Genomic DNA, 12,143 nt, shown 5'->3' with positions numbered 1-12,143 from the left:
TCTCTCCTTGTGTTAGGCGCATAGACATTAATAAAGACAAAACCCATGTTGTTAATTTCTGCTTTTACAACAAGCAGCCTACCCCTAAACACCTCCTTTGAGGAGCAAATGTTTACAGTCAAATCAAATCAAATCAAATTGTATTTGTCACATACACATGGTTAGCAGATGTTAATGCGAGTGTAGCGAAATGCTTGTGCTTCTAGTTCCGACAATGCAGTAATAACCAACAAGTAATCTAATCTAACCTAACAATTCCACAACTACTACCTTATACACACAAGTGTAAAGGGATAAAGAATATGTACATAAAGATATATGAATGAGTGATGGTACAGAATGGCATAGGCAAGATGCAGTAGATGGTATAGAGTACAGTATATACATATGAGATGAGTAATGTAGGGTATGTAAACATAAAGTGGCATAGTTTAAAGTGGCTAGTGATACATGTATTACATAAAGATGCAGTAGATGATATGGAGTACAGTATATACATATACATATGAGATGAGTAATGTAGGGTATGTAAACATTATATTAAGTGGCATTGTTTAAAGTGGCTAGTGGTACAGTTTTACATAATTTCCATCAATTCCCATTATTAAAGTGGCTGGAGTTGAGTCAGTATGTTGGCAGCGGCCACTAAATGTTACTGGTGGCTGTTTAACAGTCTGATGGCCTTGAGATAGAAGCTGTTTTTCAGTCTCTCGGTCCCTGCTTTGATGCACCTCTACTGACCTCGCCTTCTGGATGATAGCGGGGTGAACAGGCAGTGGCTTGGGTGGTTGTTGTCCTTGATGATCTTTATGGCCTTCCTGTGACATCGGGTGGTGTACGTGTCCTGGAGGGCAGGTAGTTTGCCCCCGGTGATGCGTTGTGCAGACCTCACTACCCTCTGGAGAGCCTTACGGTTGTGGGCGGAGCAGTTGCCGTACCAGGCGGTGATACAGCCCGACAGGATGCTCTCGATTGTGCATCTGTAGAAGTTTGTGAGTGCTTTTGGTGACAAGCCGAATTTCTTCAGCCTCCTGAGGTTGAAGAGGCGCTGCTGCGCCTTCTTCACAACGCTGTCTGTGTGGGTGGACCAATTCAGTTTGTCCGTGATGTGTACACCGAGGAACTTAAAACTTTCCACCTTCTCCACTACTGTCCCGTCGATGTGGATAGGGGGGTGCTCCCTCTGCTGTTTCCTGAAGTCCACAATCATCTCCTTTGTTTTGTTGACGTTGAGTGTGAGGTTATTTTCCTGACACCACACTCCGAGGGCCCTCACCTCCTCCCTGTAGGCCGTCTCGTCGTTGTTGGTAATCAAGCCTACCACTGTAGTGTCGTCCGCAAACTTGATGATTGAGTTGGAGGCGTGCATGGCCACGCAGTCGTGGGTGATCAGGGAGTACAGGAGAGGGCTCAGAACGCACCCTTTGGGGCCCCGGTGTTGAGGATCAGCGGGGTGGAGATGTTGTTACCTACCCTCACCACCTGGGGGCGGCCCGTCAGGAAGTCCAGGACCCAGTTGCACAGGGCGGGGTCGAGACCCAGGGTCTCGAGCTTGATGACGAGTTTGGAGGGTATTATGGTGTTAAATGCTGAGCTGTAGTCGATGAACAGCATTCTCACATAGGTATTCCTCTTGTCCAGATGGGTTAGGACAGTGTGCAGTGTGGTTGCGATTGCGTCGTCTGTGGACCTATTGGGTCGGTAAGCAAATTGGAGTGGGTCTAGGGTGTCAGGTAGGGTGGAGGTGATATGGTCCTTGACTAGTCTCTCAAAGCACTTCATGATGACGGAAGTGAGTGCTACGGGGCGGTAGTCGTTTAGCTCAGTTACCTTAGCTTTCTTGGGAACAGGAACAATGGTGGCCCTCTTGAAGCATGTGGGAACAGCAGACTGGGATAAGGATTGATTGAATATGTCCTTAAACACACCAGCCAGCTGGTCTGCGCATGCTCTGAGGACGCGGCTGGGAATGCCGTCTGGGCCTGCAGCCTTGCGAGGGTTAACACGTTTAAATGTTTTACTCACCTCGGCTGCAGTGAAGGAGAGCCCGCAGGTTTTGGTAGCGGGCCGTGTCAGTGGCACTGTATTGTCCTCAAAGCGAGCAAAAAAGTTATTTAGCCTGTCTGGGAGCAAGACATCCTGGTCCGCGACGGGGCTGGTTTTCTTTTTGTAATCCGTGATTGACTGTAGACCCTGCCACATACCTCAGTCAGACCCGGTACAAAAAGGACTGCCACCCCTGCACTAAAATTTGCCCCATGGCTCAACACACTTGCCCCTTTCCACCAGAGCCCCCAATCGACTTCATTCAACACACTCCTCTTTCCCGCATCTATGGCGTCATTTATATTGAGCGAGCCTACCCGAAGAGTCTCCATAATAAGTGGGAGAAAAGCCAGCAAAGAAAGAGACCAATAGCAAATCTCAAAAAGCCCCAGTGCCACAAAGAAACTATACATCTAAACAGTGTCTGAAGGTAGACCCTTACGCACTGTTGTGACCCACTTCCTCAACCTAAACCGTTTCCTGGGTGAGAGGACACCATACCCCTCATTTTTCATAGCATGTTGTGTTGATCTTACAAACTTTCTCGGATCAGAAAAAAAAGCCTCAAGATTAACTTTTTTCCCTTTGGTCTCCTTCAGGAACCTTGTCAGTTCCCTCAATGTGTACTTTGACCCTTCTGCTTGACTGACTGTCAGCTCCGGACCCATTGAAGAGGAGTCTGAAAATAATAACTCCTCATCGTCCTCTTCCTCAGACTCACTTTCCTCCTCATCTCCATCTCCCATCCTGACCACCTGCACTTCCTTTCTGGCCAGGGCCTCCCCCCCAGCACCAGGCAAAGGTTCCATGGTGCCTTTGACCACACCCTTTTTCCTTTTCTGCTTGACACCCTCCTCCTCCCCCTAGTCTCTTACACTTCCCCACTATACTCTCCTCATCCACTAGCATAACCTGACTAGACCCAGCCTCCGCTACACCGCCATCCATAGCATGACTAGACCCAGCCTCAGCTACACCACCATCCATAGCATGACTAGACCCAGCCTCAGCTACCCCACCATCTCTAGCCTGACTAGACCCAGCTTCATCTACACCACCATCTCTTGCATGACTAGTCCCAGCCTCATCTACACCACCATCCCTGGCATGACTAGGCCCAGCCTCTGCTGTCTGCATCTCATTGCCCCCTGCACGTTGACCTCGATTTCCACCACTGGTGCTTGTGTCCTCACCTTGTCTATGGCTTTTATGTGAGCACGCAAAGCTCTTTTGCCCCAATTCCCCACACTCAAAACACCATAGACTATCTGTGCTAGCAAACCCTGCATAGAGCCCCTCCCCATGCTTCACTTTAAAATGCACATTTAGATGTTGCTCATTGTTATTCAGAAACATAAACACTTGCCTCCGGGATCGAAACAACGTGCTTAACGGCATCTGCCTGAAAACCTGCCGACAGTACACGAAAACCGCTAGCAAACTAACCAAAACGATTCAGCTGTTTCCTGATTTGATCATCCGTAATAAACTGAGGCAAATTTGCAACTACCACCCTTGTCGAAGGGGTAGAAAGAGGTGATATTGGCACCAACACACCCCTTACAAATATTCCACTACCAAATAGCCTACCAACCAAATGTTCTCTTTTCATGAACACAACCACAGCTTTGTTCATTCTAGAAGCGGAATGTATAAATTCAGCTCCTACCTGTTCACCGACTGCAAGCAGAATCTCCTCCACTTTAACTCCATTCTCAGGAACACACCTGAGACCATGCCGTATCGACAGCGTCTCCTCCGCGCTAGGCTGAGAAGCCATTGCGCACACCACACCTTCCAAACCCCAGGAAACTAACTCTGTCCTCTTCCACCCTAACTTTGAAAATACCTGTGGATACCGCTAAAACAAATAATGCATTAACCCTCCACCATAGAAAATAAAATTAAAAGAAAAGACCAAAGACAAAATCAAGAAAGTTAGTTAGGATAGAGCCCTCCACACCAAACACTCAAACTCCAAAAACTCCCAGTGTGCACTGCGAGCGAGAGAGAGATATATTTCATAAGCTGTGTGTCTAAGGCTTCTGACAAGATAAAGATTGGGTAAATAACTTCCTCTTTGTGTAAACGGACTAGTCAACATAATTGGATGAAGTAGGAAAACATTTCAAACTCTAAATCAATGTATGTGTCAGAAGAAATTGATTTATTTTCCCCATGTGAATGAGGAGTGTGGAACAAGAAATAAAGAAATCTATCAATTCATTCACCACCACAGTCACCACAGGCAAAGTTGATTATTTAATTAAAATGTATGAAGTCAAAGTCATATGATAAACTATAGGCTAGATAAATAAAGTTGTATTAAAATTTGAGCACTGTTTGTAAGCTACCTAGCTAGCTAGAAAGGAAAAATCTAGGCTACTTTAATTAGCCACTTCACGAGCAAGCCAGCTAACTAGTACAAATGAACATTATTTTGTATCATAGAATATGCCAAATAGAGCTACAGAACCAGCCTGACATTGGCAATTAGCTAATTGTTACTTTTATTTCATAATTTCAGATGAGAGGACTACAGATGCAGTTTCTTAATTTAATCACCCTGTTGTTGCAGGAATTGCAAAACTGGTAGTGTATATTTCTTAAGTTTGTAATTTCCATTTTAAAATGTAAAAGTCATCCAGTAAAATACTACTTCAGTAAAAGTCAAAGTATATAATTTAAAATATACTTAAGTATCAAAAGTAAATGTAATTGCTAAAATATAATTAAAATATAATTAAGTATCAAAAGTATAAATCATTTCAAATTCCTCATGTACATAAACCAGATGGCACCATTTTTTGTTTTGTTTTTAATTTGCGGAAAACCAGGGGCACACTCCAACATTCTGACATCATTTACAAACAAATGTAACCGATGTGAAATGGCTAGCTAGGTAGCGTTAGTACGCGCTGATCACTGGTTGCTGCGGAAAAGGAGGAGGTCGAAAGGGGGGTGAGTGTAACGGATGTGAAATGGCTAGCTAGTTAGCGGTGGTGCGCGCTAATAGCGTTTCAATCGGTTACGTCACTCGCTTTGAGACATTGAAGTAGTGGTTCCCCTTGCTCTGCAAGGGCCGCGGCTTTTGTGGAGCGATGCTTCGTGGGTGTCAGTTGTTGATGTGTGCAGAAGGTCCCTGGTTCGCGCCCGGGGCGAGGGGACGGACGTAAAGTTAAACTGTTACATTGATGCTGTTGACCCGGATCACTGGTTGCTGCGGAAAAGGAGGAGGTCGAAAGGGGGGTGAATGTAACCGATGTGAAATGGCTAGCTAGGTAGCGGTGGTGCGCGCTAGCAGCCTTTCAGTCGGTGACGTCACTTGCTCTGAGACTTGAAGTAGTGGTTCCCCTTGCTCTGCAAGGGCCGCGGCCTTTGGTCTCACAATGGATTACAAACTTTCTTACAACAGTAATCATCTGTCTCCTCACATACTAATATCTGGGTTCAAAATACCTGATTATGTCCAATCTTAAGTTCATTTTATGGCAATTTAGTTGTAATTGTCCTCTAGCATTGATTTTGAGTCTGTTTTCCAGCCTACTGTTGTCTGGTCAGAGTTTTGGATGAGTTTGGGCATTTTGGTTGAGGCTGCTACCCAGTACTAGTCACATCTTTAGAGTCAAGGCCCTGTGCTCAGACCGATCAGCTAGGCTGCTACTCACTGTTCATTTTTTCCTCAAATCAACTTCTCGCCTTTGTGATCGTTCGTTCTCTCATTGCTATACTGCGTCTGCATGAGTGACACACACAAACTACGAAAAAAGTCAGTGAACAAAACTAATGAGTGGGTTCTTAATCTTAACCTTTGCAGATGTCCTCAGAAACATGTTTTTTTCCATTACTCTGAGTATGCTTTTGTCCATCTCTCAGTGGGTGTCGACAGTTGTGTGCCTAGAGATGCTTTCTCGCTTTTTTTCTCTTTTCACTAGAAAAATATTTTCTTGAACAATGGGATTCAAACCTCCAGTTGAACATGGTCTCATTTGTAAGCTACGTGCTGACAGCATAATCATCAACATTCTCTCTGTTCCAAACCCGAGGGCAAGCCAGTTGATACTGCCTCGCTAAATGCTGCTTCTAACATTTAAGTGCCCAACTGTACTGTTGTGCAATTGGAGTTTTGATCTCTTTATTGTCTTCCATTTGCAGATTAAAACAATATGGAACTGGTTTTAGTATTGGCTTCATTCATTGTCTATAGATCCCCAGCAGCGAATCTGCTACTATTCAACATTTTCAGATGTGGGAGAAACAGTCATGGTTCGTGCCCATCTGTGGAAATATTTCCATTGAGAGGCATTTGCCCTAATTATCAAACAGTGTGAATATTGCATTTTAGAGAGACATTACCAAAATGTTTTTATGGCATGTTCAGAGACCTTCACTGAGCTGCCATGATTTATTTTCCCAGTGCATTATTCACTCCAGATCACAAAGGAAAATGTTTTTTTGACATCTTGTCAGTCTTTTTGCTTTTTTAGGTTTGTTGACGCAGAGAAAAATATTACTGTAAAGTCAAGTTTACTTGACTTTAGATCAAGTATAGTGTCAGAATACCCATGGCCAACATTCAGAATTCCTACCCAGAGCCTGATTTAAATGAGTGCAACTCTACACTTGCCGCCGTATAGTTAACACAAGGCCAATTTACTTCAGAACAGAGCATAACGTGTTCTTCGGCCATGTTTTTTAAAATGAGAATTGACAGATTTTAAGTGGGGTCAAGCCACAGAGGATCAAAGTTTTCATCAGAATATCACTTTTCCACAACCATGTGTGTTTTCCCTGCCTGTCAAAAGGGAGAAAAAATACTTGTGGTCTTGGAAAACTGTAGACAAGACTCAAGTAACAGGCTTTGAAATGTACCCGACATGAAAGATGAATAGTACTAGTGCTTAGTTTACAGTATAATATAAATTGTCACATCTTGTTTGTGGAAAGAATGTAGACACTTGTCAAATCGTCAGACAATGTCACATGGAGATTCTTGGATGCAACTCCAGGAAATGTTATTTTATTGTGACTACATTAACTTATGGGTGTATAAGGGCACAAGGCGAGACCCAAATGCAGACACAGGAGGCAGATGGTTGAGCTCCGATATTTATTATAGCAAAGGGGTAGGCAAAAGGCAGGTCGGGTACAGGCGAGAGTTCATAAACCAGGTCAGAGTCCAAACGGTATGAGACGTAGGCAGGCTCGAGGTCAGGGGCAGGCAGAGTAGTCAGGCAGGCGGGCTCAGAGTCAGGACAGGCAAGGGTCAAAACCAGGAGGGCGACAAAAGAGACTGGAAAAAGCAGGAGCCGAGACACAAAAACGCTGGTTGACTTGACGAGCCAGACGAACTGGCACAGAGAGACAGGAAACACAGGGATAAATACACCGGGGATAATAAGCGACACCTGGAGGGAGTGGAGACAAGCACAAGGACAGGTTAAACAGATGCGTGACAGGGTGAGGAATCCAACAGCATCACTCTTGGGCAGACAACAGCAAAGTTATTGAGAGGGAGAAAAAAATGAAAACTAAGAAAATAATGGAAAATAGAGAAACTAATGAAAAGAGAGAATTACTGTTTAATAAACAACAGTTCACCTTTTCATCCCTCGCATTGTCTCACTTTCCTTTACTCCATTTAAACTTTAATACAAGGCCAGGGTTTCTTTCAAAACACTGTACTTTATCTTTTCAAACGGACACAACCTACATAAGCACATACACACTGAATCTCGTCCATTCCTTGTGTGCATTCAGTGTCATGCCTTTTGTTAATGCTACATAATAACATAATAATGCCTTCACATAAGAATCATTGGAAACTTTGAAAATGGCTGATATATTAAAGGGAAAATCCACAAAAAAGCACTAATTGCTATAATTTGCAGTGTTAAATAACACTAATATGTGAGAACAATATTTTTTGTGAACAAATGTTTAATTGTGTTATACGGTTGGTGACAACGTGAAAATCGTTTTGGAAATCTGTTGCAGCTCAAGTCGACTACAAAACCCACAATGCAATGCGGCCAGCGGGATAGCTAGCTAGCAAGCGTAGTTACACACAATAATACCAAAGTCAATATCAGCATGTGAAGTAGCTAGTTAGCTGTAAAATCCCCTCAACAAGCTGCACTATCAACTTAGGAGTCTACAATCTCTCCATGATCAACCTGCAGATTGTTTGCTTCGCAGAGAGAGTCTGATTTTTGCAACGGCAACATGCAATGCACCCTGTACTGAAGCGGCAGAAAAATAGGAAATGTGGTGGACCCTCTGTTGAATTACACATTTCTTGAGGTAGGGATATCGCTAAAATATGATCAATGGCTGATTCGAGAGAAGACAACTTCCCACATTCTGACGTCGATCAGTTTTGAAATCTGACATGTATGATAGACGTTTTCGCGATCTAAAAGTAATCTTCCTATTAACTTCCAGTGTAGTGAGAGCAGCATTATTACAACGCTAGAGGGGTTATGGCTATTGACATTACTTTAGTCAGTTCCTGTATTTTATTTCCCAGAGTGCTCTCTTCTTCAGGCGATTCCGAAGTGATTTTCTCATCTCATTCTGCGCAGAGCGAGGTTAAGCAGATGGCCATGTGTTTGTCATTGAGACTCCACTTTTGGCTCTTCTCCCACCCAGGAATGCTTCCAGCATCAGAGCTGGCCTGCTCTGCCGTCCACAGCTCACAGACCAATTGCAGCCTGACATCACTGATTCACTGGAGTATAGCAGCATTTGAGATAATGTAGAGAGCTAGCCAGTGTCTTTGTTTACGTCCTCGTGAAATAGTCAAATGATCTAAAAGTATTCCAGGCGAGTGGGCTGGGGTTTATTCACAATTTAATCTCTAATTTCTGTGAGGGTTGAGCTGACATGGCTGATGGGATGGAGGGGATAGGATGGCTGACTGCAGTGGACATGTGCCAACAGGAGTGGATGGGGATGTTTCACCATGTAGCCACTAGAGAACCAGGGTGAGGGTCTGCTTCAAGGCTAGTAGGTGGCTGGTGCGTAAATTAGTTGAGCTCAAAAGGTACTCACACTCACAGTAGAAGATTAGTATTATGTCAGCAGTAACATGCACATTATAGGCTGAGAGTAAATATGTTTGAGCTTCAGTACCTTGATTAACCTTATCATCTTTCGATCTTCATTGAGAAAATGTTACTGCCTGATTTTAAAATTGATTAAAAAAGCTGAAATGTCTTGAGTCAATAATTATTCAAACTCTTTGTTATGGCAAGCCTGGATATATTCAGGAGTAAAAATGTGCTTAACAAGTCACATAAGTTGCATGGACTCACTCTGTGTTCAATAACAGTGGTTAATAACATGCTTTTTGAATGACTACCTCATCTCTGTACCCCACACATACAATTATCTGTAAGGTCTCTGAACTTTAAGCACAGATTCAATCATAAAGACCAGGGAGGTTTTTCAATGCCTTGCAAAGAAGGGCACCGATTGGTAGATATGTAAAAAAAGCAGAAGCTGAATATCCCTTTGAGCATGGTGACGTTATTTATTAGGCTTTGAATGGCGTCTCAATACACACAGTCATTACAAAAATACAGGTGTCCTTCCTAACTCATTTGCCGGAGAGGAAGTAAACTAATCAGGGATTTCACTGAGGCCAATGGTGATTTTAAAACCGTTACAGAGTTGAATGGTTGTGATATGAGAACCTAGGATGGCGCAACATTGTAGTTACTCCACAATACTAACCTAAATGACAGACTGAAAAGAAGGAAGCCTGTACAGAATAAAAATATTCCAAAACATGCCACAAACATTTACAAAGAAATAAGCTTTTTGTCCTGAATACTAAGTTACAGTATGTTTGGGGCAAATACAACACATAACTGAGTACCACCCTACATATTTTCAAGCATGGTGGTGGCTGCATCGTGTTATGGGTATGCTTGTCATTGGCAAAGACTATGGAGCTTTTTGGGGATAAAAAGAAACAGAATACAGATAAGCACAGGCAAAATCTTAGAGGAAAACCTGTTTCAGTCTTCTTTCCAACAGACACTAGGAGACGCATTCAGTTTTCAGCAGGACAATAACTTAAAACATTGTACATTGTAGTTTCTTACAGAGACAACATTAAATGTTCCTGAGTGGCCTAGTTACAGTTTTGACTTAAATCTGCTTGAAAATCTTTGGCAACACTTGAAAATGACTGTGTAGCAATGATCAACAACCAACTTGACAGAGCATGAAGAATTGTAAAAATAATAATAGGCAAATATTGTACAATCCATGTGTGCAGAGCTCTTAGAGACTTACCCAAAAAGACATGCAGCTCTAATTGCTGCCGAAGGTGTTTCTAACATGTATTATCTCAAGGGATTGAATAGTAATGTAAATTAGACATTTCTGTATTTCATTTTCAATAAATGTGCAACATTTTATAAAAACATGTTTTCCCTTTTTTGCATAATTTTTCAAAATAATTTTTGAATTCAGGCTGTAACACAACAACATTTTTAGTAAGTCAAGGGGTATAAATGCTTTCTGAAGGCACTGTACATCACAAGAATGTGTACTCCCTGCTCACCCATGACTGCGTGGCATCAACTCAATTATCAAGTTTGCGGACAACACAACAGCCTGATTACCAACAATGACGAGACGGCCTACAGGGAGGTGAGAGCCCTGGATGAGTGGTGCCAGGAAAATAACCTCTCCCTCAACGTCAACAAAATGAAGGAGCTGATTGTGGACTTTAGGAGACAGCAGAGGGAGCACGCCCCTATCCACATTGAAGGGACCGCAGTGGGGAAGGTGAAGAGCTTCAGGTTCCTCGGCGTGCACATCATTGACAATCTGAAATGATCCACCCACACAGACAGGGTGGTGAAGAATGAGACTGAAGAAATTCGGTTTGGCCCCTAAGACCCTCACAAACGTTTACAGATACACAACTGAGAGCATACTGTTGGGCTGTATCACCGCCTGGTACGGCAACTGCACCACCCGCAACCGCTGGGCTCTCCAGAGGGTGGTGTGGTCAGCCCAACGCATCACTGGGGGCACACTGCCTGCCCTCCAAGACATCTACAGAACCCGATGTCACAGAGAGGCCATTAAGATCATGAAGGACCTCAACCACCCGAGCCACGGCCTGTTCACCCCGCTGTCATCCAGAAGGCAAGGTCAGTACAGGTGCATCAAAGCTGGGACCGAGAGATTGAAAAACAGCTTCTATCTCAAGGCCATCAGATTGTTAAATAGCCATCACTAGCCGGCTACCACCTGGTTAGTCAACCTTGCACCTAAGGGGCTACTGCCCTATGTACATAGACATGGAATCACTGGTCACAACCTCTTAATTCTTATGGCTGCAGTCCCGTTAACGGGACCGGTATGACAACAGCCAGTTGAAGTGCAGGGCGCCAAATTAAAAAAAAACTAATCTCATAATTAAAATTCCTCAGACATTCATGTGTCTTATATCATTTTAAAGGTAATCTTGCTGTTAATCCCACCAAAGTGTCCGATTTCAAATAGGCTTTTCAGCGAAAGCACTACAAACGATTGTTAGGTCACCAGAAAACCACAATAATCACAGCCATTTTTTCCAGCTAAAGATAGCTTCACAAAAACCAGAATAGAGATAAAATTAATCACTAACCATCGATTATTTTCATCAGATGACACTGATAGGACTTCATGTTACACAATACATGCATGTTTTGTTTGATTAAATTCACATTTATATAAAAAAATCTGAGTTTACATTGAGGCGACTAGATTCACTAGTGGCAAAAACATCAAGTGACTTTGCATAGCCACATCGTTTCAACAGAAATACTCATAAATGTAGATGATAATACAAGTTATACACATGGAATTATAGATATACCTCTCCTTAATGCAACCGCTGTGTCAGATTACAAAAAACTTTACGGAAAATGATACCCACGCTATAATCTGAGACGGCGTTCAAAATTAAAACACCACAGCCGCAAAGATGGTGTCAACATAAACAAGAAAATATATGATAAATATTCCCTTACCTTTGATGATCTACATCAGAAAGCACACCAGGAATCCCAGGTTCACAACAAATGTTTGTT

Source organism: Salvelinus alpinus, chromosome 36, assembly GCF_045679555.1.
Source record: "Salvelinus alpinus chromosome 36, SLU_Salpinus.1, whole genome shotgun sequence".
Lineage (NCBI taxonomy): Eukaryota > Metazoa > Chordata > Actinopteri > Salmoniformes > Salmonidae > Salvelinus > Salvelinus alpinus.
The sequence above is the reverse complement of the archived record's forward strand: the minus strand, read 5'-3'. Positions refer to the sequence as shown.